Genomic DNA, 6000 nt, shown 5'->3' with positions numbered 1-6000 from the left:
AGTCAATTCTTTCTTAGATACCTACAACATATGAAAAAGGCACACTGCTCTGTCAGAGAGTCATCTTTGAGATCTAAGAGACCTGAAAGCAGGGCCAAATTAAAGATTTTGGTGCCTTTAAGCAGGATGAGAAAGCATGGACACGAAGAACTCCCTGGAGGGCAGTGGGAAGGCAAAGAGCCATAGTATTGCCCCTTTGAAGAGATTCTGGCATACAGCCTAAAGTAGGTGAGAGAAGGCTCCTCTTCTCAGACAGCACAAAAAGACACAAAGCTCCATATTAGAAACCTCTCTGAGGAGAGACACCCCAAAGAGCAGGAAAACACACTACTCTTCTCAGACACCCCAGACAGCTGAAAGAGACACCAACTCTCTCAGAGGGAAACTCCCTCAGAGAGAACCCCAGAGAGTTGATGGAAAGACGCAGCTCAAGTTTTTGAGCACTCACAGATTTCACATCTCAGTTTATATTTTAATAAAGTAGCAATTCACTCTGGCTGTCCTAAAAGATGCTGTAGAGATGCTAGTGTATCTTACACAATATATCAGTTATAAAATAGATAATCTTACATGTTTGTATAATTAAGTGCAATTATATATTAAATGGCATGCTTCCACCACTGAACAGCATGACAGTAACTTTCATAGCAGTGCGCGGGCACACACATGCATGCAATCGTTGGCCCACACCCAGGGACGTGGTCATTTTATAACATATGTGCGTATCTGCACGCACATTATAAAATAGCCTTGCCACATGTACTCGTGCACTCAATTTTAAGTGGCTGTGCGTATGTGTGTGCAAATCCCACTTCTGCCACATAAGTTGGGAAATTTTAAAAGGGACGCATGCAGACACCATTGATAGTTTTCAGAGTTCATTCCCAGTTCAACCAGTTAAGGGATAGACAGGCCCTCCAAACCTTGGATTAATAGCCTCCCTTTTCCCGTGTTAGCCATGACCCTTAAAACCCTGCTGATCTGTTTGGTTTTTATGTTTTGTTTTATTACTTACACGTCATCCATACAGAAGTAAAGTTCCACAGCAGGGGATCCCGGTGCGCTCCTGTGTGCATAAAGTATTTGTGTGCTAATTTCAAATTAAAAGCTAGGAATGCTCACACCCCGCCCCCTTTTTTTGAACTTCATTTGTGCATGCAGTGGCAAGTATGCACGTACCCAGGCACCTTTTAAAAAACGCTTAGCATGTGCCAGCCCAACTTGTGCACATAACTCCCACTTTTGGTGTGCACTGGGCTTTTAAAATTCTCCTTAATATATATATATATATATATATATATATATATATATATATATATATATATATATGAGAGAGAGAGAGAGAGAGAGAGAGAGAGAGAGAGAGAGAGAACTAAACACTATGGGGTAGATTTTCAAAGGGATACGCGCATAACCCTTTAAAACCCCCCCACGCGTGTATGTCCCGGGGCTTTGAAAAAGGGGTGGGAAGGGGGCGGGGCCCCGAGTCCTCCGGCACAGCGGCTGTCCCGGGGGGTGACACCCTGGCAGATGGCCGGCGTAACTTAGACAACAAAGGTGGGGGGGGGGGGGGGAGAGAAAGGAAAGTTTCCTCTGAGGCCACTCCAATTTCGCAGCGGCCTCGGAGGGAATGGGGAAAGCCATCGGGCCTCCCCTAGGGCTCGGCGCACGCACGGTGCACAAGTGTGCACCCTCTTGCGTGCGCCGACCATGGATTTTATACCGCGCACGCATGTTATAAAATCGGGTGTACATTTGTGCGCGCCGGGTAGTGCGCACAAATGTACCCCGCACGTGCTCCTCTAAAAATCTGCCCCTTTATGAAGTGAAAAAAAAAACAAACATTTGAATTGTACAGATGACTAACCCTAAGGTCACTAATCACAGGAGACCTTGGATGTGCAGGAACAGGGTGCACTCCAGAGACAAAACTCCCATTTCCCAGCTAGACAAATCAAACAATGCAGCATAAGGGAGCAAAGATTTTCAAATAATTTATTAGGAATTCAAAACAGAAATCATACAAAAAAATTAGATGAAAATTGTCAAGAATGTAATAACTTCTTATTTCAAGGACGGAGATTGATTATATAAAAGAACAGCCTTATAAACCAACAGCTTCTGTCCTGGCAGCAGAAAGGTGACAGACAGCTGTGTGATACCAGAGGGAGAGAGGGGAGGAGGGACTGATGGGCACAGAGTACTAGAGTAAGGATAGTACTCTCTGCCATGTGATGCTGCAGGTGGGACTGATGGGCCCTGAGAATTAGGATAAGGAGCGGGTTCTGTGCCGTGTGGTACAAGAGGGAGGAGAAGGGAAGGTACTGATGGGCACTCAGTACTAGGGTACAGACAGTGTCATGTTTTGTAATGCTGGAGCGAGAGAGGGGAGGGACTGAGGAGCACAGAGTACCAGGGTAATGACAGTGCTCTTTGATACCAGAGGACGAGACGGGAGGGGACTGATGGGCAAGGATAGGGTAAGTGCTCTGTGCTGTGTGATACTGGAGAAAGAGAGGGGAGGGGAGGGGTACATGCAGAGTACCAGATTAAAAATACAACTAAACTCTACACTTAATCTAGAAAGATGCAAAAAAATATAAAGTCAGCTTTTATTACCAAATATTAAAAACACAGATATTGTCTCAGTAACAAATATTATTGCTTTGAAGTTTTCATATGGATTTGTTAAAATACCTCTTACCAAGATAAACTCTCCAAAAAATGCATCAGTGTGCTCAGATCCATTGCATATTATATATTTCATGAAAGTAGCCAGAGAGGTAATATTTTTCTACAGGGTGGGGGAAGAAATTTAGTGCCATGCTGAGGAAGACTGCATCTCACAATTCATCATTTTCATGTGACGATAGTTAAGGGGCACCCATAGAGAAAATGTGAAATTTACTACACTTCTTTGGTTCATGTAAGAAAATGAATGCTGATGGTGACGCTGTTTCAGGCCCTTAGCCTGGGAAAGGGACTAACACAGAATGGGCACTGGGAAGAGATTCTCTTAAAGAACATAGCTCACCTGGCTTCTCAGCTGGCTCCACTTTTTCAGGACAGCTTGATCCAATCCGACTTTGAGACTCATAGATCTGGGGATTTTTTTTTTTTTTTTTTAAGAAAATTCAATAAGGAAATCCTAACTACAAGTCACTGCATGCATTAGGCAAGCCAGGAAGGGATAAACCTGAAAAAATGGAGCCAGCTGAAAAGTGACCTTGTAACCCAAGGAAATCCTCCCATCTCCCAGCAGCAGCAGATTCATCCTTTCCTTGCTCCAGGGGACAAGGAGGGAAATCTGAGTGTAAAGGGAGCAGAGGCTCTTTATGAACACTGGACATTTACAGCTTCTCTGCTTTTTGGATCATATCCAAGAGTAGGGTTTGCGCTATTAGCTGAGAATGGTCTCTGCTAGGCCTTTGGCTGAGAATCTGCACAATACGGGAGGTCAGGTTACAGGCCTGATACCGGACTCAGGTGGAAACACGGTAACGTACAGGCAGTCCAAAAGGGCTACCAAAATGGTGCAGGGTCTGCACCCAAAGCCCTATGACATGAGAACTAAAGAACTAGCTATGTCCACCCTAGGGTGAAGGAAGAACAAAGGTATAAAAACCTCTTCCATTGGCAAGAAAGTTCTAGAACAAAAGGTCATGGTTTGAAGCTTCATTGGGGGGGGGGGGGGGGGGGGGCTCAGACGTAACATCAGATATATAAAATAAATAAAATACTACTTCATGGAGAGTCTGGTGGATGCATGAATGGCCTTCCAGAGGAAATGGTGGAAGCAAAACCAGAAGCAGAGGTTCAGAAAGGAAGAGATAAACCCAGGTCCCCTGCCACAAGAAATAGAAAGCCTGAGCCACGCCACATGGACAGACAGGATGGGCCCTACAGTCCTAGTCTGCTCTCATGTTCTGTATTTCTATAATTACTTATGACCACTACCTCCTGTTAAAAAAAATTAATTAGAAAAAAAAACCCCCAGAGAAACAGGAATCTACATTTTGACAAAAAAATGCTGGTTCTTTAAACCAAATCTCCTCCTCCTGTTTATGGACACCTTACCAGCATGCAGAAACTGGGAGACTCCCTGTAGGGATCAGTGCAGCTTTAGAAACACAAATCACCCCAAAGTCACAAGAGGTTGGAGAGTTCCTTTGGCATTAGAGATATTTCAACCTAAAGAAATGCTTCCAGCAGTGCTCAAGTACAGCTCTACACCTCGGAAGGAGAAAGTACTTTTCAGATTAATAATCCATGTGGCCATAAATCAAGGCAGAACCAGCAGCGCTCCAGGCCCTGCAGAGTGTGCTCCCCAGGCAGTTTTCTGATAAGCCCAGCAGGTCAGAAGGCAGGCCCAGCAAGAAGCTGAATTTTCATCTGACACCGAGTTTTCTCTGCATGCGCTGAAAGGCAGGTGGCATAGTTGCCACATTTTGTATTTTAGCCTGATACAATCATTTGCTTGAATTGGCTTTGTAAAGATGCACTGTCTCCTACTTGTGGCTGAACCAAAGGTGTCATGACTTCTGAAAGAGCATTTAGAAATGTGGCAGCTGCCGCCAGAGCACCTGAGAATGCGAGGGGCTCTCAGTTCTCGTCCTAGCTGGACGTGTCAGGTGAGCCTTGCCCATGTGCCCTGGCTGGCCCTCTGTGAGGGAGGGAAGGACTCAAGTCTTCGAAGGCGACTGGCTGGAGGCGTGCTTCTTCTAAGAAATGGCTTGTCATGAATATTACTGGCAGTAGGAGCTCAGCAATTTTACACTGAAAGTCCAGCTTGTAATATTTACATATTTTACAGAGAAAAAAAATCCAAATTATAGAAAAAAAAACCCCAAGTATTTTCAACGTAAATGTTTCTCATTTAGCAAAATATAAAAATTTGTTTTGTAGTGATCTTCATAATTTCAAATTCTTTGCGTATTACAAGTTTAAAAGCTGACATATACAGATAGAATCGTAAAAAGTTTAAAAAATATATCAGTCCTTATGCTGCTCTCTTCCTTCAGGACTTGGTTACATTTTGACATCAACTTTGTGATGACACTAGGAATAATATTCAAAACAGTCTGAGACAAAATAAAAATACATCTTCATTTCTTCAGCTACCGCAGCCAGGAAATCAGTTCCTGGCTGCATCTACCGACTCTTAAAAACAGTAACAAAAAGAGGAAAAACAACAAATGTCTTAAAACTTGTCAACCTAATAAAATAAATAAGAGAGTCTTGCAGCAGCAGAGTTGAGTGGTTTGTTGGAGCCTCCAGACAGGACCAAGGGGCATCCCCTCACCAGGACTCTGTGGGAACACAAGGAGGGAGGCTGGGATTACATTTCAAGGCTAGGCAACTGCTGCTTCTAAGTTTTGCCATTTCTCACCTTCAATCCCTTATTTTCTCTCCTCATACATTTGTATCCATTTTTCTAGTAGGATGTTCACACTCCCTGCACGCCCCTTCCTCATGCTTTATTCTCTCAGTGTCACCCTCACATTGGCTCTGCACAATTTCATTAAATTCTCCATGAGTTTGACTAAGTAGGAGGAGCTTTCAAATATTTTAAATACCGTATTTTTCGCTCCATAAGACGTACCTAGGATTCAGAGGGGGAAAATTTAAAAAAAAAAAAAAAAAATTGTGCTAAACCGGCTCTGCGTCTGGGCGTCTTATGGAGCAAATTAGGGGAGTGCATAGCTTTTTTTTTTCCCCCCATTTTGTTTTCGGGTCTGGGGAGGGCCATTTCGGTCCACTCCCCAGATCAGAAAACTTTTTTCTCTGGGAACCCCTCCCCCCCCCCCAAAAAAAACCCCCATCCCACACTTTAAATTAACAACCCCCACCCTCCTGACTCCCCCAAGACCTGCCAAACGTCCCTGGTGGTCCGGGAACGATCTCCTGGGCGTGGGCCGTCGGCTGCCAGTAATCAAAATGGCGCCGACGGCCCTTTGCCCTTACTATGTCACTGAGACCGACCAATAGCAGCGGTCGGTC

General features: G+C 44.3%; 1 protein-coding gene across 1 annotated transcript in view; it reads right to left on the bottom strand.

Moving 5' to 3' along the window:
• Nucleotides 1-1978: 1978 nt before the first annotated feature.
• Nucleotides 1979-6000, bottom strand: part of MSI1 (musashi RNA binding protein 1) — a 67445-nt gene continuing 63423 nt past the window's right edge. Inside the window, exon 15 of the mRNA XM_029571265.1 lies at nt 1979-5309. The gene's annotated coding sequence lies outside the window, so the exon portion shown is untranslated. The remainder of the gene's footprint in view (nt 5310-6000) is intronic.

The sequence above is a fragment of the Rhinatrema bivittatum genome, chromosome 11 (assembly GCF_901001135.1).
Source record: "Rhinatrema bivittatum chromosome 11, aRhiBiv1.1, whole genome shotgun sequence".
Lineage (NCBI taxonomy): Eukaryota > Metazoa > Chordata > Amphibia > Gymnophiona > Rhinatrematidae > Rhinatrema > Rhinatrema bivittatum.
The sequence above is the reverse complement of the archived record's forward strand: the minus strand, read 5'-3'. Positions and strand labels throughout refer to the sequence as shown.